Raw genomic sequence first — 26,244 nt, forward strand, 5'->3', positions numbered from 1 at the left:
AATTTTACATTGTAGCATATTTTCCTTCTGTAATTGTAATGTTAATTGGGTCAAAATATCTTAAAAGGTATGAGAAGTAGACAGAAAAACAGATTCTTAATAATTATATTAGTGAGTTCTCTTTATGGTTAACAACAATGTTTGTAATTATGTCTTTGACAGAATTTGTATTTTTTATATCAACTGAGGGGGAGGACAAAATTTTTAACTACATTAAACTGAAATTTTTTTTAATACTTATTTTTGAGAGAGAGAGAGAGAGACAGTCAGAGCATGACCAGAGGAGGGGCAGAGAGAGAGGGAGGCAGAGAATCCAAAGGAGCCTCCAGGCTCTGAGTTGTCAGCACAGAGCCTGATGCAGGGGTTGAAATCACGAGCCGAAAGATCATGACCTGAGCCGAACTCAGTCAACTGAGCCACCCAGGCTCCTCTAAATTAAACTGATTTTTAAGGCTCAGGACATATTTATACATGGAAAAACTTTCGTCCTAATCCTCTATGTAGAAATTAACATCAAGAAAAAAAAGAGAGAGAGAGAGAGACAGAAAGATTGGGCCTCAAGTAATTGTGCAGCTTGCCAAAGGTATATTAATAAACTTGTCATTTGTATTATTAATTATTGAAATATATTTGTAGAATCCACCATATTCTATAAAAAATTAGTAGGAATGAATAATGAACAAATGTATATATGATTGCAAGGAATTTTGTAAATATGGAAAACTGCCTACATTTGAAAAAATGGGCATACTAAGTGTGTGCTTAACTTTCTAAGAAACCACCATACTTTTTTTTTTCAAGGAATTGTACTATTTTGCATTTCCACTAAAGGTGCCTGAGAGTGCTAGTTATTCCAAATCTTTGCCAACACTTGGTAGCACTAGTGTTTTAAGTTAGCCACTCCAATCGGTGTGTAGTGCTTTATACGATTGTGTTTTAATTTGTAGTTTCCTGATAACTTGTGATGTTGAGGATACTTTGTAGGTTTATTTGCCATTCATATGTTTTCGTTGGCCAAAGATCTGTTTAATTCTTTTGCCTTAAAAAAAAATCAGATTGTTTCTCTTGAGTCATAAGAGTTCATATATTTTGGACAGAAGTTTTTGTTTTCATTTTTGTTTTAATCAGAAATATGTTTTTCTAACATTTTTTTCCCAGTTAGTGGTATGCCTTTTCATTTTCATAAGAGTATCTTTTGAAGAGCAAAAGATTCTTAATTGTTAAGAGGTCATATTTTTCAAATTTTTAGCAGTTCACTCCTAGATGTTTATCCAAGAGTTGTGAGATGATATGCCCTAGACAAGACTTGTACTTAAATGTTTGTAACAGTTTTATTCATAATAGCACCAGCTTGGAAACAACCCATATATCTATCAACCAGTGATTGGATAAACAGAATGTTGTCTGTCCATACAATGGAATACTACCAAGCAGTAAAAGTAAATGAACTACCGACACACATAATAACATAAATGAATCTCAACTGGATTTGAAATGCTAAATGAAAATGCCCAACATAAAAGATGATATGTTACATGATTTCATTTAGATGCAATCCTGCAAAAGAGGAAACTACTCAATGGAAAGCAGACTACAGTTCCTAGAGACTGGGGGAGGTCTGGGGTGGGGAGAGGTAGGGCAACCGCATACAAAAAGGCAAAAGGGAATTTTTGAGAGGATGCAAATATTCAACACCATGACTGTGGAAATCATTTCATGAATGTGCATAGCTGCCAAAACTCATTGCACTGTATACTTAAAACTGGTGAATTTTTTTATTTATAAATTAGACATCATTTTTTTTTTCTTTTTGTTTTCTTTTGATTTGTTTTTACAAATCAGTTTCTAAAAATTGAAAAGAATAGTACGGATTTACAACACCACCTTATTTTTTTTATAAAAGTTAAAGACAAAGACTTATAAATCTTACTTCTAATATAAGTCCCCTTTAATCAAAGAAGTAATAAGTAAGGTTACCTAGTGGAAGTAAACGTACAAGGAGGAAGAAACAAGATCATTAAAAAAAAAAAAAAAGGTAATCCCTCCCACCACCCTACTCTACTACATCTGAATTAAAAACATTTCTAAGGCCACACTTTGCCAGAAGAGAAATTTATTTAAGATAAAAGGTGGGGAAATTTAAGTCCTATATCAACCACCAACTTGATTAAGGAGGCTTCATTAACATCTACTCTGCTAATAGGTCCCTCCATTTTCTGGAGAATTTTATGCCCTAGAGCAAGATGAGTATAGATAAGTGACCTAAATTGTCAAAAGCTTTTTTACTACAACCTCTTGTTGGACCTCAGGTTCATAGGACAACATTTCATCTGTAATAGGGTGGAACACAAGTGGAGGGGAAGACTATGTTCCTCTGGAGGTGAAGTGTCATGGCCGGAATAGTAATTCCTAAGAGCTTTTATCTAAGTTAAGGGGCGAAAAAGAGAGACAGTACAAAATACTCCAGAGGATGCCATAAGCAGAGGCTAAAACCACATCAAGCAGGTGAAGAGAAGGGAATGCTGTCAATAAAACACTTTAACACTTCTTACAGTCCTCTAAATTGAAAGAACAGGAGGACACATCATACTGGACAGAAAGATTATATATATATATATATATATATATATATATACACACACACACACACACATATATATATATACACACACATACATATACATATACATGTGTGTATATATATATATTCCTTTCCATATGTATATTCCTACATTTTATACTCATAATAGCACTGAACATATATCCCCCCTACTTCCTTACAATCATTAATCATTAAGAAAGAAGATATATCCTGGCCGACATCATTAAGGGAATGAAGAAATGTCATGTAAGAACACTGCCTGTCATATTTTCACATGGTCTGAGCCCGGTTGGTTATCTGCATAATGCTGCATTGACCACAACCTCATAAAGAAAATAGCCTTCTCCAGCCACATCATGGTCATTATACGGTCACCCTTAACTGCCTGCTTTCCTGACTCATTATTTCTATCTTTTGACTCATCTAAATAAAGCAGTGTTGCTTTAAAAAAATTTTTTTTAACATACATTTTTGAGAGAGAGAGAGAGAGAGAGTAGGAACAGGGGAGGGACAGAGAGAGAGGGAGACACAGAATCTGAAGCAGCCTCCAGGCTCTGAGCTGTCAGCACAGAGCCTGATGCAGGGCTCAAACTCATGGACTGTGAGATCATGACCTGAGCTGAAGTCGGACGCTTAACCAACTGAGCCACCCAGGAGCCCCTACAGCAGTGTTTCTAATAGTTGACGTGTTCTGATTCTAATGTTTTTTAATGAGATCCTTTTCCTTAGAATCCTGTCTTGAGAAGCTTGAACACCATTTCCCTCCTTATATTCTTTTTTCACAGATATGTAGGCGTACATGTACTTTATGTCAAGAGAGGACTACTGATCTAGTTCATGGGTTCTCAATTTACAGATGAGAAAACTGAGTCTGGAGAAGTAAAAACTTGTCAAAATATGCATAGGTCATTAGTGGTAAAGCTGGGATTAAGATCCAAGTCCCCTGGGTACAGCTGAGTTTTCCTTTTCTTACTTCATACTGTGGAAAGAATGGAAAGATTTCTAAAGACTGAAGCTAAGAGAAAGGGCTTTTCATGCTTAATGAGCAGGGACTCAGGTGAAGGCACAACAAGTAATTCATTCTGGCTAAAGGGCAGAGTGCACTGGCTAGGGATGAGGGTGAGCCGTGAGCTATGACACAATTGATCGCTTAAGCATATGTTCCGTGGACAGAGAGGAGAAGGCCACCTGACAGCTAGGATGTTGTCAAATCCATTTGAGAGGTAAAAAGCACCATAACTAGCATTACGAGAGTAACAATGAAGTAACAACATACGGTTAGGAAAGTAATTGGTTATCTCTTTTTCTTAACTAGAAGGGTTCCCTGATAATAAATTCAGAATAACAAGCTGAAATTCATGATCTCAAAAGACCATGAGTGTAAAGAGAGAAACAACTAAATGCATAACCAATCATATCTTAAATATCAGGATTGAATCTTTAATGTTGCCTCAGAAATATGCTCTGAATATTCCAGCATTGCAATGAGTTGGAATAATCAGTCCTTTGAAAAGAAACATTAATTTCCTATGCCAGGTCTAAAATCTCTTTATTAATAACTCAAAATAGATAGAAATTGCATTCATGTCTTCTGGCTCCTGATATTCATTTAAACAAGTTACCTCAAAAGATGAAAGAAATTTAATTAATACTGAGTTTAGGGATCTAAATATATTATTTTAAGGGGTTGATTTTTAGGTTCCGAGGCAGCTGTTAGTGGATATATTCTTCAAGTTTATGCTTTGGCCAAAACTACATGAAGGGTTTTGTTTGAGGGGAAATTAAAAGAGGATTTTGCTCAAGAATTTAATTTCCTAAATCCGACTTTCTTTTTTTTTTTTTTTTCTCTCCCCACCCCCACCCCTAGCAGATCAGCACAAAATTTCAGAATTATACTCATCTGGCATTATTTTTCTACAGTAAAACTAGAAACTGAAGGATTTGTTGTGTAGCTAAAAGCATATTTGTTTACTGGTCTTTTAAATTCATGCCTATGGAGTGGTACCTTGACATGCTATTGAATCTTTTCAGAGAGATGAAGAAGTCAGGGGAAATCATGAGGCTGGAATAAGCATCTCTGACGTTCCTTAAATTCATGGATTATTTTCAACTCTTCTGAAAAATCAGGAAACCCAGTCCAATTTTCACTTGCTCTAAGGTCAGACTGCCACTCGTCTTCCATTCCAATGTTCTATCAGGCCATCTGCTTTCACATGGTGTGGTCATGTGATACAACTCCTACAACGTGCATCCCATGGTCACTCCTGTGCATACTTTGCTATGAAATGGGGGCCCTGAGGTCAAACAGTATTCTGCATGAGACTCCCCGTGTGTAGATCTTGCTCCACGCAAGCCCCTGAATAGCCATGCTGGGTGAAGCTCTGCGGAGAGAAAAAGCAAAGCCATACCTGGAATACGTGTGTATTCTTGTGAAGACAAACACTAGCCCTTCTGGAATGAAGGGGGTAGATGACTTACCACCAGTGCCTAGTTAGTTCTCTTGAGGAACGGTGCCATACCAAGATCTCAGCGTTGGGCTTTGTGGCTGGCAGTTTGGTCATTCTGAATTGACCAGAGTCTTTGTAAATGGAGCCCATTAAGCTGGTGCCTATTTCCATATCTGCCACCATGACTACCCTGTTCATGCGCCCATTGTGTCAGTTCTGGGATAGCTCTAGGCAAAGACTAGCTGAATCGTTTTGTCTTCTTGGTTGTTCAGTGCATTTCTCCACAGTAGATGTTTTCTGGTGCGTATCAATATGCAATAACACAAGTTTTCATACTTCATGCCCATCTCCTTATGTTCAATCACATGTCTCTCCTCCAAACATCCTTGTTTCTGATCTTTCGGTCCTTTTCCTTCCGGTATGGTTATAATGTATCCCTTGTTCATTTTTGGTTTGAACCTTCATATTATGCTGATCCTTCCATAAACCAAACTTAAGTTTTTTCTTCCTCTTTTATCTGGATGTACAAGATCCTTATATGGATAGGGGAAATGAAAACTGGAAGAAGGTCACTGGAATGAACAACTCTGGTGGGTGCTTTGGAAATCTGGGCCATGATGATTACTTAGGCCCTCTGATCCTGCTCAAACTCAATTCCATTTGCCTCTTATGATGACTGTCCTGGGTCTTTTTGATATTACGTTTGGCAGGCCTGACAGGACCCCATTTATAATACACAGTTTCAGAGACGTGGCCACTTGGTGCCACATGGTAAATTGTTTTACATCTTCCAGGGTCCGACGTCTTACCAGGAGCTGTTTCTCAAAAGGAATAAAATCGCCCTCTTCTGATGCCATGGCCATAGGCCAGAACCACAGGAGCTTGTGTTCCAATTCTCTCTCTGGGGCTTGCCCTAACACCACCCTGCATCTCTTTTAACCACTTATTCTTCAAACACAACTGGCCCCACTGGCAGGGCTGTTTGCATTGTAGCCTAAATTTTCTGCAGATCCCTTTATTGCCTTTGGCCTTACTCAGAGCTGCTGGCCTTCTGTGTCACTTAGTATATTAGCCAGAGAAGCAGCTCTAGATGTAAAATCTGTTGCCTCAGAACCCAAAAGCCCCTCCAAGCACTGTGCTTCCTTCTCAGTAGTAAGGGATTAAAATACAGAAATGGGGGCGCCTGGGTGGCACAGTCGGTTAAGCGTCCGACTTCAGCCAGGTCACGATCTCGCGGTCCGGGAGTTCGAGCCCCGCATCAAGCTCTGGGCTGATGGCTCAGAGCCTGGAGCCTGTTTCTGATTCTGTGTCTCCCTCTCTCTCTGCCCCTCCCCTGTTCATGATCTGTCTCTCTCTGTCCTCCAAAAAATAAATAAACGTTGAAAAAAAATTAAAAAAAAAATAAATAAAATAAAATACAGAAATGTATCTTTTACTTTGCAAGCATTGTATCAGCACACCCCTCCCCGTAGGTCCCTATAAAATTGTACTGAATTGTCATGTTCTTGAATCCTCATAAGTTTTTCTCACTCCCTGTGGAGTAAATGTATCTTCCCTAAGCTTTTATAATCTTAATAAACTCTTGCTCATTCTGATTGAACTGCAAAATGTCATCAATATAATGGATCAATGTAATATCCTGTAGACTATTTCTCTCAACATGAATTTGTATCTCTTTGGACTACATTATGACAGAGATTGGGGGAGTTCTATTCCCAGAGCAAAACCATATATGAATATTGTCATTCATCTCAACGAAAATGCACAGTCTCTGTGGTTTTTCATTCATTGGATAGGAAAGAAGCATTTGCCAGGTAAACAGCTACATACCATATCCCCGAGACTTATTAGTTGGCTCTTGAAAAGATAGCAAGTCCAGCACAGCATTTTTAAAAAATGTTTATTTCTTTTTGAGAAAGTGCAAGTAGGGGAGGGGCAGAGAGAGGAGGGCAGAAGATCTGAAGCAGGCTCTGAGCTGACAGGTTAACAACTGCAAGCCCGATGTGGGGCTTGAACTCACCAACTGCGAGATTGTGACCTAAGTATAAGTCAGGTACTCAACCACATACCTATGCAGGTGCCCCCAACAGAGCAGTTTTGATCAGGCCAGCTACCATGTTGGGCTTTGAGTAGACTATGTTCTCTCTAAAATCTGTCCATTTTGGGGCGCCTGGGTGGCGCAGTCGGTTAAGCGTCCGACTTCAGCCAGGTCACGATCTCGCGGTCTGTGAGTTCGAGCCCCGCGTCGGGCTCCGGGCTGATGGCTCAGAGCCTGGAGCCTGTTTCCGATTCTGTGTCTCCCTCTCTCTCTGCCCCTCCCCCGTTCATGCTCTGTCTCTCTCTGTCCCAAAAATAAATAAACGTTGAAAAAAAAAAAATTAAAATCTGTCCATTTTGCATAGGAAGCAGAGTAGCATATTAAATGAATACATGATAAGAACCCTCACCATTGCATCTTTTAGATCTTCACAGATGGCATAATCTTCTCATCTCACCCTGAGATGTGGTATTTTTTTTTAATTTAATATCTTGATGTGATGTGGGGAGAGGTTGGGGAGATGTCATTGATGTTCACAAGGCTTTCCTTGCTGTCATAGATCTCATTCTACAGGTCTGAGATCCAATGTGGGGTTACCCCGATTGCCAAGAATGATAATCCCAACTATACATTCAGTGACCATGAAAATGAACCAGTGATCCTATTGAAACTAGATTTTAGCATGACTCCACCATTTATTATCTGTCATCTATAGATCATCCCTCTGATGGGTGGCCTGCAATAATGTTTTGGGTTTCCAGGTATCACATCCATTCATACCCAATGTCTAACAGTCAATTAAGTGTCTGGATATTATCTTTAATTCAATGTACAGATACCCAAGTCAATGTTTATAGTTTCCCTTTTAAACAAATAAGAAATGGGAAGCATACATTTAAAAAAGGTATGAACAGGGCACCTGGGGTGGCTCAGTCAGTTAAGTATCTGATTTCAGCTCAGGTCATGATCTCATGGTTTATGAGTTTGAGCCCCACACTGGGCTCTATGATGACAATGTGGAGACTGTTGAAATTCTCTCTCCCCTCCTCTCTTTGCCCCTCCTCCCTCTCAAAAATAAATAAAAATAAATACACTTAAAAAAATTTTTTTTTCAACGTTTATTTATTTTTGGGACAGAGAGAGACAGAGCATGAACGGGGGAGGGGCAGAGAGAGAGGGAGACACAGAATCGGAAACAGGCTCCAGGCTCTGAGCCATCAGCCCAGAGCCTGACGCGGGGCTCGAACTCACGGACCGCGAGATCGTGACCTGGCTGAAGTCGGACGCTTAACCGACTGCGCCACCCAGGCACCCCGGATACACTTTAAAAAAAAAAGAGAACTATCCTGACATAAATGGAATCATAACTCATGTTACTTATGCTATTTACCTGAGCAATTCATGCATGCATGCAAAAAAACATTAAGGCCTTATTTTGGGGGCAGATTGTGCTAGATGCTTGAACTTACATAAAAAACATTCAGACACAGAGCTAGAAAGTTCTGAAATTTGTCAAATTTCTCATTTGACCATATAAATATAGAAATGATATTTAAAAATGATTCTTGGTAATTTAAAAGGATATAACCAAATATGATATCAGTTATATTATTTTAAGGAGTTATACTCATGTAATTATTATTCTTTTTCTTTAAAAATATATTGGTTCTGGTTGGCAAGAATGTGGAGACAGAGGAAACTTTTTGCACTGTTGGTGGGAATGCAAACTGGTGCAGTCACTTTGGAAAACAGTATGGAGGTTCCTCAAAAAATTAAAAATAGAACTACTCTGTGACCTAGCAATTGCACAGCTAGGTATTAATCCAAAGGACAAAAAAAAAATGCTGATTCAAAGGGGTACATGCACCTCAATGTTCATAGCAGCACTGTCAACAACGGTTAAATTATGGAAAGAGCCCAAATGCCCATTGAGTGGTGAATGGATAAAAAAGATGTGACATGTATATGTGTGTGTGTGTGTGTGTGTGTATATATATATACATATATACATATACATACATATATAATGGAATACTACTTGGTGATGAAAAAAGAATGAAATCTTGCCATTTGCAACAATGTGAATGGAACCAGAGGGTATTATGCCGAGCATACTTAAGTCAGTCAGAGAAAGACAAATATCATACAATTTTACTCATATGTAGAATTTAAGAAACACAGCAGATGAACATAGGGAAAGGGAAGGGAAAATAAGATAAAAACAGAGAAGGTGACAAACCATAAGAGACTCTTAAATACAGAGAACAAACTGAGGGTTGCTGGAGGGGAAGAGGCAGGGGGATGGGCTAAATGGGTGATGGGCATTACGGAGGGCACTTGTTGGGATGAGCACTGGGTATCGTATGTAAGTGATGAATCACTGGGTTCTACTCCTGAAACCAATACTACACTGTATGTTAACTAACTTGAATTTAAATAAATTTAGTTTTAAAAAATGTATTGGTTCTAGGGGCACCTGTGGGGCTCAGTTGGTTAAGCATCTGAGTCTTGATTTAGGCTCAGGTTAGGATCTCATAGTTGATGAGATGGAACCTCACATCGGGCTCTGAGCTGAGCCCTCTTGGGATTCTGTGTCTCTCCCTTTCTCTTTGCCCCTCCCCCACTTCTTCTCTCTCTCTCTCTCTCTCTCTCTCTCTCTCTCTCTTTCTGTCTCTCTGTCTCTCTCTCTCTCTGAAAAAAAGTATTATTTCTAGACCCTTCAAAAAAAGTTGAGGCAAAAGACATTTAAGTAAATGTATTAAAAGGATGTTGATATTGACTTATAGCTGTCACATATGTCACTGCACACCTACAGGAGGCACCAATCACAGGGACTCAATGTGACTGGAGGCACCCATTGTGTACAGCCCACTGCCTGCACAATTGTGTATAAAAACCCTACAATCCTATTACCTGAAATCGTGCTGTAGTCCGAGCCTACTGTGCAGGATTAGGAGGAACGTTTTTGCCTCATTCTCATGTTTGAAAGCCTTGAATTTAAAATTTTGCTAAGTTCAGATGAGGTTATATAACCCATTTTATAATGTTTATGCACTAGAAAGTTTTCATTTGGTAAATGTAAATATTTAAAATGCAAAATGAGTTTTTAAAACATTGTTATTTCATTCTTGAACAACTAGAGCATTAAAAGACAATTAAATAGGCAACAATAAACAAACAAAACCAAAGGGTCCAGGTTTCAGTGCGTGCCCATGTGGTGGAACAATTATTACTCTTATCATTTCCGCCTATCATTAAGAAAGCACGTCAATTACACAAGCCCAGATGCTAGATCACAAACACAACTTCTTTAATGTTAGTTGGAAGTTGAGCTCCATCTCTGAGGGGAGATGAGGAAAGAAAAGAAGAAAATTTTCTATCCTGGCAAGGCGGGCACTAACCCTTTGTACCCTTGGGAAGATACTTCTGTTTCATAAACATTCATTGTGTTAAATCCTAGGGATATAGGACGGAATGTGATATCTCCTTTCTCATGCTATTTAGACCTGTAAAGGAAGACCAAAAATGTGGTAATTAATTATAATTATTTCTATATACCCTATACATAATACACTATGTGTTATGTACTCTGTGCAATATACTAGTAATTGTATGTAACTACTTAGGTCACATGCCCATGAAACAGGCCTTGCATAGGGGATTCTTTTCTGGAGACAGAGGGAGGAAGATATGGTAGTAAGCATTTATTGACTCCCTAGCATCCATTCCATCCCATGCCCTTTTCTTTGTAAGATCCATTTGATTAAGGTGGAATTAACCCCATCCTCAGATCCAAGTGGATCCTAACTGATATAAACCAATTTGTGTAATCTTATCCCCTTCACCTCAGTGAGACTTGAAATAACGTAGGCCTATGCCAAAGAGGCTAGTGCTGTTTCTAGACGGAAGTGATCTGTTCGGACGGGTCCAATCAGATTGTCCAGACAATTTTGGCTGTTTGGGAAAGAAGGTCTTTCTCCAGGTGCTATGATATTCAGAGATGAGGTTTGGAACTTCTGTATGCCATTTTTCTACCATGAAAAAAGCCAGCTTGAAAAGATGGCTCTCAGATAGCTACATGACTAATACCTTCAAGTCTTTGATTTAAGCCAGTAAAAAATCCCTCATGGCAGCTAGGCATGGGGAAAGAAGTTGAAGTGTAGATTGCACTACTAAAGTCCTTAAAGCAGCATTTCAAAACTCCAGATAAAAGAAATAAAAAGGTGGGGTGTGGGTCGCCTGGGTGGCATCGACCTTCAGCTCAGGTCATGATCTCACAGTTCCTGGGTTCGATCCCCGTGTCAGGCTCTTTGCTGACAGCTCCGGAGCCTGGAGCCTGCTTCAAATTCTGTGTCTCTCTTCCTGCCCCTACCCTGCTCATGCCCTCCTCCCCTCTCTCTTTCTCAAAAATAAATAAACATTGTTATTATTTTTTTTAAAGGAGGGGTGGCTGGCTGGCTCAGTCGGAGAAGCATGTGACTCTTGATCTTGGGGTCATGAGTTCAAGTCCTACATTGGATGTAGGGATCACTTAAATAAATTAAAAAAAAATTAAAAAGGAAACTTACTAGATGATCAATGTTGGCACAAGCCATGCAGATACAGTAGTGGAAAAAAAAATGGTGCAAGAACAAAATGTTGTCAAAAACTGAACTCCATGCTTCAGAGCCAAAATATAACACAAAGATAAAGTTTGGAATAAAGAGGAACAATAGCTTTATTGCTTTGCCAGGCAAAGGAGACTGCAGCTCACTATTGCCTTCAAAAAACCGCAGGCTATCCAGAGGAAGGGACTGCTGCGTTTTATAGGGAAATACGGGATCTAGTCGGTTTCAACAGGAATTGCGTAAGTGCTGCCAGCCCCCTTGGTTGTTTTCAGGGTGGTACCTAGTTCCTGGAAAAAAAAGGGGGGGTAAGGGAGGATGTTTGCAGAAAAGAGGAAAATGGTTACTTCAAAATGGAGCTTCGCTGAAGCATCAGTGCAGCCATTTTGATTTTTGTTCAGTTTTGTGCTTTTCAGGGGTTTCAAAACCAGGAAGTGTAAAACTGTAATCTGGCTGTTTTCAAATCTGAATGTTCCCCTTTGGCCCTTCAAAGGGGCTTGGTGTGTCCATTGTCAGCTGCAAGTAGGAATTCTGAAGAGGAACAAGAGGGAATCCTAAGAAATGAGGGCAGTCGAAACGAGGAGGAGGAAAAAAAAGAAAATAAAATTAAGAAAGAAAATGGTACACAAAGGTTTACTGAGTTATTTAATTATATTTCTGTAATGCACAGAGCTGGAAAATGGCATCGGAAATAAAGATATCCCTCCATTAGGTATTCCAAATCTGTGCCACTTCCACAAAGTCCATCCAAACCATGAGTGGCCCACTCTAAATTGATTATTTATCTTACTACAAAGAAGTGAGATCATCGAGGGCCAAATGACTCAGCATTCTACCATTCTACTTACAATAACCCCTCCATCCACAGAATTGTTTTTCCCTTCTCTGAATGTCTCCAAAGAAGAGGTTTCCCACATCTTTGTTGAAGCTAAACCCCCACCTTTACTCCTCATCTTCTCTCTAGACCTGGTTTATCTGTTTTCCCTTCAAACTTTTATTTTCTACAGACTCCTTCCTCTCAGTTTAGGTATATGCTTAATGTCTATGTCTTTGAGAAATTTCTCCAATACAGTGTATTGTTTTCTAGCTAGCATTTTGGGGGGAAAAATCTACACTTGTTTCTTCCACTCATGCTATGCTACTGAAGCAGCATTGGCACGTAATAAATGATCTGAATACCAAATCCAAAGGACTTAGCCTTTGACATTTTATTATTTTGTTTTCTTTTTTTTTTTTTAATTTTTTTTAACGTTTATTTATTTTTAGACAGAGAGAGACAGAGCATGAACGGGGGAGGGTCAGAGAGAGGGAGACACAGAATCCGAAACAGGCTCCAGGCTCTGGGCGGTCAGCACAGAGCCCAACGCGGGGCTCGAACTCACGGATCTTGAGATCATGACCTGAGCCGAAGTCGGCCGCCTAACCGACTGAGCCACCCAGGCGCCCCTATTTTGTTTTCTTTTAATATTATTAATTTAGTTTGAGAGAGAGAGAGAGTGAGTACAAGTGCAGGAGGGACAGAGGAGGGGGGGAGAGAGAACTCCAAGAAAACTCCACCCTTACTTAGCACAGAGTCTCATGCGGGTCTCGATCCCACAACTCTGAGAGTCAGAAGCTCAATGGACTGAGCCACTCAGGTGCTGACATTTTATTTTTTTAATTATTCCTTCTTTGTAGGAACTCTATGCCCTTGGTTTCTCTGACATTTTCTTTTCGATCTCTTCTTACATAGCACCCATTTTCTGGAATTCTTCTGCTTACTATTTAAATTTCTATGTTTCTGACTTCAGATCTCTTCTCAGTCTATACCTCTCCCCTAGGAAAACTGAATTCCCATAACCTATGTGCTGATACCTTTAGATCTCTACTTTAGACTTTTCTGCAAGTACCTGACCCATTGAACTTATTGCCTACTAGATACTTGCACTAAAATATCTCTCAGGAAGTTCTTGTTTTCTCCACTCATTGCTGAGCTTCTGTCTCTTATTTCCTATCTTGATTAGGGACACATTTTCCAAAACAAGAAACGGAATCAAATCAACACTCACCTGTTATTACCTTCTTACAATTAGTCACTAAGCTTTTATCATCTCTTGTATATCCTACTGCAGTAGCTTCCTATTCAACTGTGCTTCTTATGTCCAATTCCACCCTCCCCCATCTCTTTCTCCACATGCTGCCAAGAGGGATCTCTCTAATCCAAGTGAAATATAAGTCTGATCATGTTATTTTCTTGTTCAGAGTTCTCTAACAACATCCCATCACCTGCAGGATTAAAGCTAAGTTATTGCTCAACACCTTTGGCAGATGTACAAGAGCCTGCGTGCTTTGCTGCTTATGTTCTTGTCCGGCCACATCTAGCTTATTAAGCAAACTGTTTAAAATTCTCCAAACACCTAATGGTGCTTTCAGGTCTTTAGTTTTTGTGCATGCTATTCCCTCTGACTAAACTTGCCTTTTCTTTATCTTTTCAACTTTAGAAAAGTCCTATGCATCTTTCAAAACCCAGATAAACGTCATCCACAACTAAATCTTGGCAGAATTTTAATAGTACTGAAAGTAACCAAATAATATACATAAAGACAAATAGGAACTAATGACTTTCTCTTAGAGTTGAAAAAACCAGGAGTTGTATATTTGAATTAAGTTAAATTGTGAAATGTGGAATTAAAAATGACACCCATACTGGTGCGCCTGGGTGGCTCAGTCACTCTTGGTTTCAGCTCAGGTCATGATCTCAGTTTGTGAGTCTGAGTCCTTCATTGGGCTCTCTGCTGTCAGCACAGAGCCCGCTTCTGATCCTCTGTCTCCCCTTCTCTCTGCCCCTCCACTGCTCACTTGAGTGTGCTCTCTCTCTCTCTTTCTCAAAAATAATAAATAAACATTTTTAAAAAATGATGTCTATGCTAACATTTATTTTCTACACCCAGCCTCTTCCTCCTTTAGGTCACTTCCTTATCTGGTGAATCTTGGTGGGGGGAAGAGACTCCCTCCCTCCTATAAAAGTGAAACCTCATTTTCCTAGATGCAACCTCACCAGTTTTTAACTCTTTGACTCAAAGGCACTTACTGCATAGAAGCAGGACTGATAGGAAATCCATCTTGGCAAGAATAGGGCAGCAATTTAAGCTGCATCAACTTTCAGAGAAGCAATAGTTGGGATTCTGACAGCCTGTCCAAGCCCCCACAGTTTCCATGGTACAACAGCTATGCTTGTAGCTAGTGGTAGTCGCATGGAAGTATTTAAGGGACCAATTCCCTGACATCACTTTAGAGATAATTCCCGATGGTGTGGTCTCTAAACGGGTAAAGGTAGAGGTGAATAACAAAATAGAAGGCCCATGCTTGCTGTCAAGGGCAAGTAGCCTGCAAGAAACATAAACTGAGGTAAAATGATAGAAACATGAAGTTAAAGTACAGCTTGTAAGCTGTGCATACAAAAGTAACAATGAATTCTGGTGATGAAAACACAGGAGGATTCATAAAGAGATATATTTTTAATTAATTCTGGAAGAATGAGTAGGATTTTTGGTAGGGCAATGTCTGGAGTGAAGGAAGTAGGGATTGTTATTAAGGCATGCTAGGTTTTTTGTTTTTGTCTTTGTTTTTGTATTTTGAGAGAGAGAGAGAGCAGAGGAGGGGCTGAGGGGGAGAGAGAGAGAGAGAGAGAGAGAGAGAGAGAGAGAGAGAGAGGGAATCTTAAGTAGTTTTCATGTCCGACACAGAGCCCAACTCGGGGCTCAGTCTCATGACCATGAGATCATAACCTGAGCTGAAATCAAAAGTCAGATGCTTACCCAACTGAGCCCCCCAGGCACTCTAAGGGATGCTAAGTTTAAGGAACAATATAATCAAAAGCAAGTAAGAGAAAGTAGATAATGGAAAAAAAAATAATGTAGGCTGCTGTTTCAACTATAATCAAGTACTGAGGAACACGGTCCACTTTAAAGATGATGGTCTAGCTGTTTTTAGAAACAGGAGAGTTCACAGGCACACATATGAGAGGGCTCCAGCTTCTCCCACAGATCTGAGTTCCAAAGACCACATTCCAGGCCTGTAGAAGTGCAAATAGTTCAATAGACCCTTGGCTCATGTAGACTCAAGTGCCTTGGGTAGTAGCTGATATGCTAAGCCCACCTCAGCCTGGCTCTTGTCTCGTGTGGTCCAGAGTTGCACAAATCATGGGTCAAATGATGACTTTCAGCTTTTTTTAGAGTGAAGTAATTTCTTCAAACTAATCGATCATAAATCCAATATTTAAAATAGATAAAGAAGATTTTCTCGGTGGATGGAGACATGGAAGATCCCACCGCCTTTTTCTCTGGGCTCCCTCTTGACCACGTCATGTATTTTGACACTTGACCTTGGACTTCTAAGAATATAAAGAATGAAGGTTTCTAAACCACTGTGTTATACAACAGTGAAATTCCATAGCAAGAGCAATAAATTGCTTTAGAGGAGTCATGATGAAGGAATCACACTTACACATGTTTGATTTTTAAATGGGCTGCATCAAAGCCTCTTGGAGTCACCTAATCTGTATTGTGATATAAAAAGGAAGATGAGGAACAAATAAGCTACACATATAAGGATTTTATGGAGACTCACTAAAAGTAGGAAGGAAAGAAATAAAATATATGTTATAATTTGGGGAATAAAGACTTTTTAGATATAAATTAATAATAATAATAACAATATTGAATATTGGGGTAAGGACTGCTCTGAAGGTAAAGGGAAAAATCTATTGTGTTACGTACTTTCTTGTTAAAAACCAAGATGCAACTGTAAAAATTTTGTTGTCACTGATTATAGAAGAGGTAAAAGCATAGGCATAAATATGTGTCTATTGCTTTTATAATAAATCTGTGATAAATATAACTGAAGTTATACTTTTCAATGCTAACAGTGTAATAATATAACAAGTGAATCTTTGATTTTTTTTTTTTTTTTTGTGAAGTGGGATGTGGTCAAGAGACTATGAAGAATACACTGAGCTATCAATGTCAAGATTCTAATACCAGACCACCCAAGAGCTAATTGGACTCAGCAAAGGGTGTGTTCTGTTTAGATGATGATGATGATGATGATGATGATGATGTGTGTGTGTGTTCTGGAAGAAAACAAGTTTTAAGAATGTGGTATACTAATCTGTACACATATGCCCTACAGCATGCAGTGAGTTCAAGCATGTTTATTTGGTCGTCTATGCCAAACCAGGCAGGGCAAGATGTTTCTCAATCTCCTTTAAAGCCACAAATCAAAGTGTTCTCTTGGGAAGGACCCCTTGGGGGGTAGTAATGCAGGATCCTACCTAGATTGCCTCCCAGGAACTACAAAACACTAGCTAGGTATGTATCAACCCATTTTTTTTCCCCCTTTTGCATTGTCTCAGCTGTGTTTCTCTTCAATTCTAAAAGGAGACAAAAACATAAGAATAAAAAAGAAAATGTACCTAGGCATCATCAATGGTATATAGGAACAGAAGAATTTAGTTTTCTCATTATATTAGGAGAATTTCTACTAAAAAAATAGGTATGCACATGTATGTATATTTATATAAAGCACCTACCATGTTGCCAAGCATTGTTTTAGGCACAGTCAAGGTCCCTACCTTCTAGGAAGGTGATTAGACAGGAAAACAAGGCAACCTTAGACTTCAATACCTGTCACAGAGGACAGAAATTGGGTGACATGGTAGTAACTAGGAGCAAGTTTTCTTTCTTTGCGTTTTAATGTAATTTACTTCGTTTCGTGCGCATTATGAAAGTTACCAAGGAAGGCCTTTCCACATTAGATCACGGTGCTGACTAGAGTTAAATTGCAGGTCATGTAAAAGTTCTAAGGAAAGAATCATTCGGGCAGAGCGTTTGTAAAACTCTGGGCAGGAAACAGTTTGGTACGTTGGAAAGAGGGGTATGGCAAGCAGCGAGGAAGGTAGATAGTGATGTCAGAGGGTAGAGAGCTGGGCAGATGGCAGTTCAGTTAGGCTACATGATAGAGAGGTTGAAGTCAACTCCAAGAACATTTGAAAGACACACAAGGGTTTGAGTGGGGAAAATGACCTAGCCTGTTGGCTTTGTAAAAGAACACTTGGGTTTTCTGTGTGGAGAATGGGGTATGCTAGCAGAACTGATATGAGCTGGGGGGACTAACTGGAGGCTACTTTGCAGGCCCACTGGGAGATGATGGTGGCTTACTGGGAATGGCAGTGGAGACTGACAAGAAAGCGTATTCCAGAAGGGCTTTGGAGGTGAGATTAATGGCCTTTCTGGCAGTTTATATGTGACAAATGGGATGAGGGTTCACAAGGAGATAGAGAAGGCTCTAGAAGGCTCTAGAAGGCTCTAGAATGACAATGTCGTTTTAAACGGTTGTGTGTTTTTGCCTTCCATTTACTGAAATGGAGCAAGGTACAGAGGAAAAATGGGTTGTGGAAGGAATCAAGAGCTCCCTGTTAAGCTTGAGATGTTTCTGGAACATCTAAGTCAAGAGGGCAAGTATACAGATATACGAGCAGGGCTCCCTCATATACTTGTTCAGCTACTGTTTTACACAAAGGTACCTAGGAGCATCTCCCCAGAGGTGACACTTCTTTAAAAATCTACACAATGGCTTAGGATAAATGCTAGATGCAATACTGCTGTGAATTGCATCCAGACTTTAAGCCTCAATACCCAAAGTATCTTCCAAGTCTAAACTCCATTGAGAGTGTGCAGGACTTACAAACATTAGCATAAGCTAATTTTCTTCCCCTTACGCATTCTAATCTATAACATGGAGCATATTTCCATTCTGTCCCCTTGGACATATTTTGTTACTTACTCTTCACCTCAGGTGGCCTGCCTGCTGTTATTTTCAAAAGATTAATCCTGGGGGTTATATTGCATAAGCCTGTTCTTTATTTGACCTGAAACATTCCTTCACTCCTAAAAGACAGACAGGATGTGGCCTAATAGGAAAGGGTTCATGAAGCCCCAGCCCCAGTACAGCTGGCGTCCATTCTCTGCCTGCGGCTGCCAACAAGGCTGGGAGATGACTGCTTTCCTAAGCATGTCAGACGCTGCAGCTGGGAAGGTGCAGTTCTCTGGGAATAGGCTCTAATAGGGCCCCCAAAGTGGGTGGCATGTTTATCTTTCCCCTTGAAAAACAAAAGGTCAACTGGGAACACATGTTTCTATGGCAACGGTGAATTCAAAGGAGATGCTCAATCCCAGCAAATGTGGACACAGGGGAAAGAAGAAGAGGTAAGTTGGCCCATGTGGAGAAGATAGGTCTTGGTAGTACATTGAGTTTCTCTTCATTTCAATTTAATCCCCACCTGAATTCACACAGGATTAAAGGCTTTGGTGAAGAAAATGTGTGGAAAAAAAATAATAATGCCCCAAGGAATATAATCGGTACATCACCTAAGAGGGAGGTGTTTATTTGAGGTACAACAGACTAGTAGTATTTTGTCAGCAAATGATGCTACTGATTTTCAAAATAGGTATTTTACTTGTTAGTATTAGAAGTGACTTAATCTATTCTGCCTTTTGCACTTATTGAAAGGCCACATGTAACAAATAAGTTATTAAAAATTATTTTGTCATTTTTATTTTCAGTGGTCCAACCTATTTTATTCTGCCATGATTTTTACTAGGTTTCAGTACATGGGTACTAATACATGAAATGTGGAAATACTTCATCAACATTACACATGAAGATGGAAGGAGGGGGGAGACAGAAACAGTAAGAATCAAATACAAAGGAAAATCAGTATAAGGAAAATCCTATTCAGAACTCTTAATAGCTACGAGGAACAGAGACAGTGTAAAAGATTGTGCAGAAAAATAACACCATCAGAACAGTATTTTGTGTCATTTCTTTCAAAGTCTACAAATGGGAGGAAATACTTCACAGAGTGTTACAAAATGTCCTCCTCTAAAATATCTTAGAAATAACCCCCCGCAAGACACCGAATAGAATTTATTTTTACTTTTAGAATCATACATCTAATGTGTCCTTATTGTGAATTCTTCAAAAAATTCACAAGAGGGCGCCTGGGTGGCTCAGTAGGTTGAGCGTCCAATGTCCAACTTGGTTTCTGCTCAGGTAATGATCCCACAGTCATGAGATCAAGCCCCACATCAGGCTCAGTGCTGAACAAGGAGCCTGCTTAAGATTCTCTCTCTCTCCCTCTACTCCTCTCCCCTCACTCTCAAATAAAAAATTAAAATAAAAAAACAAAAAAATAAAAATTCACAAGAATATGGAGCAACAGTGGAAATCCCTATATTGCCGTCTCCTCATCCCCGCTGTAGGAGGAATCTCTGTTGTAAGTTTGTTGCGTAGTTTTCCAGAGTTATTCATATTGCACTTTAGGGAGACTTGGAGAGGAGGCAGCATGAGGTAGTGGAAAAGCAGCAAGATGGAAAGGTTACTCCCCAAGGTCTGCCACTCTGTGGCTTTTGGAGAATCAATTTACCTCCTTGGGACTCTGACTCCTGATGTGTAAAATGAAGTAGTTCCAGGGAAAGGTGGGGTGAGATTTACCACCAGCCACCAGCCACCAGCCACAGGCTACTGGAAATCGGTAGGGATGTTTTTGGCAATTTTGTTTGTCATAATAACTAGGAGATATTTGTGTCCTGATATTTGTGTCCCTGAGAACAGGGATGCTAGGCATTTCCAAAGTATGGTAAAGAATTTTCCCAATCTAACTCCTAGTAGTACCTTCTACTCTAGGAAAAGTAGGAGCATTGCTGAGATCTTGTCCAACCGACAAGAAGGCCTGGTGCAGAATAGTTATTGGTGATGTCTACCAACAGCAACACTTGTTGGCTTACCAAGTGAGTCTCCTCCTTAGCAACAAAATTTTTGACATCCCATAAATGTTGTATTTACATTAAAATAGTTTTCTTTGTGTTATAATTCAACAGAAAAGGTGGATTTTCAGTCTAGAAATAGTCTATTATTTTGGTGATCTCTCAGCTTGCATTTTGCTTTTATTTAAGTTATTAAGGTGATCTGCTAGGAAACCAATTGTTTTCACTATTCTTTTTTTTCTTGTGGTATTATGTAAATCTCGTTAGTTTTTCATTTTTATAGAAGTTTGCCTCTTTTGTCACACAGGCAAATCCCAAAGAAAACAGTATAATACACATAAATCTACACCACAGCCTACAAGCCTCAAAGCTGATGCTGCACCCAAGTGATTTCTAAATGATTGTTTAATATTCTATGACTTTCTAAAGTTCTCCACATGCTCCACAGGGGCCCAGTAGTCAAACCCTTCTCCTATTAATTTTATTTTAAGAAGCTGACCTAATAACAATAATGATAGAAATCAGGAGGTATCAGACAGTACTCTACATCTGTATAAAGTAAATGGAAACCTAGAGCTTATTTCTTCTAATGCTTTCACAAAAATCACCTTAGGGAGATACAAAAATTTGGAAAGTTGGATAGGCCAAATGCTATTATATTCATTTTGAAATTAAGAAAGGAAAGGTACACAGTACAGTAACTTGATGTCCAAAGCATCCTCTTATAACAAACTCATTGTCTTCAAGGGTTTTTAAAACACCAATATGGGCTCAGTTGGTTAGGCGTCCGACTTCGGCTCAGGTCATGATCTCATGGTTTGTGGTTCAAGCCCTGCGTTGGGCTCTGTGCTGACAGCTGGGAACGTAGAGCCTGCTTCGGATTCTGTGTCTCCTTCTCTCTCTCTGCCTTTCCCCCAGTCACTCTCTGTGCCTCTCTCTCAAACATAAATAAATATTTAAAAAAAAATTAAAAACACCAGTATGAACTTTATTTTCTTCTTCTTCTTCTTCTTCTTCTTCTTCTTCTTCTTCTTCTTCTTCTTTTCCTTCTTCTTTCTCTCTCTCTCTCTCTCTCTCTCATTCTCTCTCTCTTTTTTTTTTTTTTTTTTTTTTTTTTGCAAATACACTTAATCTGGCAAGGTTCTTCAAAGCAGCAATAGCATTTGTTATCTTTGAGGGAAAGCCAGCTGGTCTCCTTCCTAGTCCTGAAGTAAACAGAAGGCTGCATGCCTCAAGTCTGCTTTTGCTAATTAGAGAATTTGTGGTCTGTTTCACTTTAAGGACCTTCTGGAAAAAGTAGCTCTCTTTTCCCCCTCCAGTTTCTACACAGCTCTGTGTTAGAAGCTTCTCCTTCAGTGCCCTCCCCTCTTCCATGGGGATGCCACCCCTAAGACCCAAGGATCATAGGGAGCAGGGGCAAAAGAATATCTGGATGAGGAATGAATCCATATATGGAATGAGAACGATGGGGAGTTTTCATTTCTACTCCACTTTAAACTAAAACAAAGATCCAGCAAAATCCTTTGACTTTAGAGGCTTAATGTAAATACATCTTACTAGTTTTTTTAGTGGAAAATCTTGAAGATCAAGAAAAAACTTTTTCTCATTCTCAACCACTTCCACTCAGCCCCCACTACAATTTATTTGGCCCAGAGTAAGATATTAAAGCTTGAGTTTCACAGCCCAGTTTCTTCTCTGCTAAAGAATACTCAGTCTTGCCAAGAGACTTCTTGACATTTTTATATAAATCAAGGTTGCCTCAGTACAGGGGTCAGAATAAAGGCAATGCAGGGAGAATAGAAAATTAACATAAACAAAGGTCAAGGTAGAATTTGGGGTAGTTCACAAAGAAGAAACATTTGGGAGAGTTACTTCTCTGTGCGAGACGCTTTCAAATAAGAGATAGGACACCTATTAGAAGTTTACCCAAGTGTTAAGAATATATTCTCCATTTACCCCAATTGGGTAATTTTAAGAGATTCCTCAGTAAAAATGCCACATGCTTTTAACTACTTGGTTGACAGGTTGTTTGTGTGAAAGTGATGTGGGCACTAGAACACAAGAAAACCAGGTTTTATGTGTATTACACTGAAAGGTGGAAAGTTCTTTCAGGGATGACTCATCCGGGCCTTCATCATATACTCAGAAATGTTAACTGCCTAACCCCCAGAGTTGAAGTTTTTTTTTTACATCACTACTATGAAGCAACGGCAAGTAGAAAAAGAAGAGACAGGGGCGCCTGGGTGGCGTCCGACTTCAGCTCAGGTCACGATCTCACAGTCCGTGGGTTCGAGCCCCGCGTTGGGCTCTGGGCTGATGGCTCAGAGCCTGGAGCACGCTTCTGATTCTGTGTCTCCCTCTCTCTCTGCCCCTCCCCCGTTCATGCTGTGTCTCTCTCTGTCTCAAAAATAAATAAATGTTAAAAAAAAAAAAAAAAGAAAGAAAGAAAAAGAAGAGACAGTAAGGTACAAATGCTATATTGATTTCTGTTTATTTTTACTTAACTCCCTTTGAGTACTTTTTACTTCAGTTTCCTTACTTATTTTCTTTTCTTTTTACCCTCTGAAAGTTTCTTGCTACTGGTACCCACTCATATATGGAAAAAGGTAAAATCTGGAAAACAGTCACGTTTCACAAGTTGATTCAGTGGTTGAATATCCACCTTGTTTCCAGAATATGGAGGCTAAAAGATGAACATTGAAACATTCTCTGCCTTTAACAAGAGAGTATTGTGCAAAGATATTGGCACATAACGTATAAGATCAAATAAGGTATGTGCCCCCTACATACATACACACACTAATCTATTCTGAACAGAGCAGGGAACTAAAACACAAGCCTTCCTAAAATCATGCTGTTACCGCCATTTTTTATTCACTGAGCCCTGAAAGAGTTTGGGAAAACAAGACATCTGTCCATTTCCTACTTGCTTTATGACTTTATTAAAGAGCCATCTTTAGATAATAAGGGTTTTTTCTAAAATATAAATTATTTATTTCTTCCTACAGTCACATATGCTGACCAGAAGTCTCTACTATCCCAGGAATGATGTGGTTTTCAGGCACCACCATCTCTCCTAAGAAAACTTCCTGGAACTTAGGGAAATTGGGTAAAAAAAACCAAAACAAACAAAACAAAACAAAACAAAAAACCTTTCAAAGTCCTCTTATCATATCTTGTCCTGTCCAAGGGGTTGTTTTTCATCAGTACTTTTCACATCTTTCCCTTCAGGCAGTTTGATAAATTGTAGTGTTTATGCCTGCTCATGGCCCCTCTTCTGAAAAACGAAATTCAACTCAAAAGGAAATTCGCAATAATGATTTCTAGAATGGGAACAAAGCCAGGGCTCTCCAGTATTTTATATTCAGCATAGTTATAAAAACTTGGCATCATTTGTGTCCCTACCTCTCTCATATTTTTGAGCAAATACAATAAATGCTTAGTGTGTATGGTTTTAAAAATAAAACCTTGGAGGCCAAGCCACAAAACATCCTTTTTGAAGCTGACAAATCATGGCGTGTTTTGTCACTGATTCACTGTCAGTCATCAACCAAATCTACCCCACCCCCACTGCCTTTAACTTCCACCATCTGCCTTCAGTTTGTTACTGAGTTGAATTGTCTCACCCCTGAGTTCACTGCTTACTTGGCAGCCATCTCAAGTGGTGACTGTTGCTTCTCCCACATCCCTCCTAGCCCCAGACTAACTCCTCCAACCAGATGTCTCCCAAGCTCTCCAACCAGGTGTCCCCTCTGCCTTTTCATAGCTACTTGCTCCAGGTAAGACTCTCTCTCCCTCTCCATGAAAACATCCTCCTTGGAAGGTTGTGTTATTGGGATGCACCATTTTTGTTGTTGTTCTCATCTACCAAGCCCTGGGTCACTTCATTTATTTCTTAAAGAGTTTCCTGGCTCAGTCATTCTTCCCAGAATTGCTTGTGTGATCTCGCATGAGGATTTCAACAGCCACATAAACAAAGCTTCCAATTTTTTGGTCTCTGTTCCCTGAAACCCTCTCCCCCATTGGCTTTGTTCTGCATCCTATCTCCATCAACTACTCTCATGGGCATGTCAGTTTGTCATGCCAATAAATGTCACTCTGTCTTAATTTCAACTAGCCTACTTGTGACCTCCACTTCCTTAATATCCCACCTCTAGCAACCCCACAATTATCAGCCCTGTGAGTGTTGCACTGCTCCTGCTGTGTCCATACTTCTCTCCTCATGTAGTTTAGATCCCATTATCTACATTATAATTATTACTCGGCATATATTTCTGATTCCTTTGCCTTCTCTCCCTTCATCTCACCTGACTGCCAATACTTAGAACCTTGGTTAAATATGCTTTTCTACCTGGATCCACATGGCTAAATATGCTACTGGAAAATACAAAAACATCCATTGTCACTAACTTTAATGAATACAGATCATGTCTTTTTCTTTCAAAACCCGCAAACGACATGCAGTTTCAGTAGAGTAAATGCTAGTCACTTACAGGCCTTAAAAACATCTAGCTCCACTCTACCTCTCTGACCACATCTCCTAGCATATGCCTAACCTCCTCTAGCCACACTAGTTTCCTTACCATTCAGCAAACACATTAGGCACAATCTCATCTCTGGGTCTTTGACTTGCTCTTCTCTGTTCTTGGAAATTCTCTTCCTTCAGAGGTCTGAGAGCAATGTTCTCACCACCTTCAGGTCTTGTCCATCTTATCAGAAGCTGCCTTCACATTCTTTCTCAGACAATTCTTTCCTACTCTTCTTACTTCTTGACCCCTCCATTCCTATTTAGTTACTTTTTTTTCATACCATTCAAAACTCTGAAATATTATATGATATCTTTGTCTTTTACTTGATTAATAATTTTATTAACTTTTCCACCTGTATTAGACTGGAACTACAGAAAGGCAGAGATGTTTGTCTGTTTTGTTCATGGCTATTTCCTCAGCTACTGAAATATACAACATATGTATTATGTATATGTAACATACACGTGCCACATAGTAGACAGGCAGTATATATTTGATAAATACATTATTGATTTCCTCTATTTTGAAAACTAAGGTGTAATATGTATTTATGATCCGATCAATTCAGTATTTTGAAACTGATCTAAAGTTATGATAATTATAGAAGTCATCCCAACTTGGACTTGTAAGGGACTATCTAAGGTATTGTTCACTCAGATTGAACTGGATATGTCTTTGTCCTTCATATAAATATCGATTCCAGATTTTCTTTATTTATCCATCACTTACATATAACACCCAATGCTCATCCTGAGAAGTGCCTTCCTTATTGCCCATCACCCACTTCCCCCACCCCCATCAACCATCAATTTGTTCTCTGTATTTAACAGTCTCTTATGGTTTGCCTAACTCTCTGGTTTTATCTTATTTTTCCTTCCCTTGTCCTATGATCATCTGTTAAGTTTCTCAAATTCCACATGTGAGTGAAATCATGTGTTATCTGTCTTTCTCTGACTAACTTATTTTGCTTAACATAATACCCTCCAGTTCCATCTATGTTATTGCAAATGGCAAGATTTCATTCTTTTTCATCACTGAGTAGTATTCCACTATATATATATATATATATATATATATATATATATATATATATATACTGCATCTTCTTTTTCCATTCATCAGTTAATGGAAATTTGGGCTCTTTCCATAATTTGGCTATTGTTGAGAGCACTGCTATAAATATTAGGGTACATGTGACTCTTCAAATAAGCACTTTTGTA

At 39.3% G+C, this 26,244-nt stretch overlaps 1 long non-coding RNA gene across 2 annotated transcripts in view; it reads right to left on the reverse strand.

Moving 5' to 3' along the window:
* Nucleotides 1-10,375: 10,375 nt before the first annotated feature.
* The window catches only part of LOC123590487, a 400,928-nt gene continuing 385,059 nt past the window's right edge, over nucleotides 10,376-26,244 (reverse strand). The window contains exon 4 of one of the 2 annotated variants that reach the window (XR_006708789.1): nucleotides 10,376-10,593. This is a non-coding gene — a long non-coding RNA (uncharacterized LOC123590487). Of the gene's footprint in view, nucleotides 10,594-11,586; nucleotides 12,246-26,244 lie in introns of those variants that run through there. The other variant, XR_006708788.1, reaches the window with a different exon arrangement.

The sequence above is a fragment of the Leopardus geoffroyi genome, chromosome B4 (genome assembly GCF_018350155.1).
Source record: "Leopardus geoffroyi isolate Oge1 chromosome B4, O.geoffroyi_Oge1_pat1.0, whole genome shotgun sequence".
In the NCBI taxonomy this organism is placed as follows: domain Eukaryota; kingdom Metazoa; phylum Chordata; class Mammalia; order Carnivora; family Felidae; genus Leopardus; species Leopardus geoffroyi.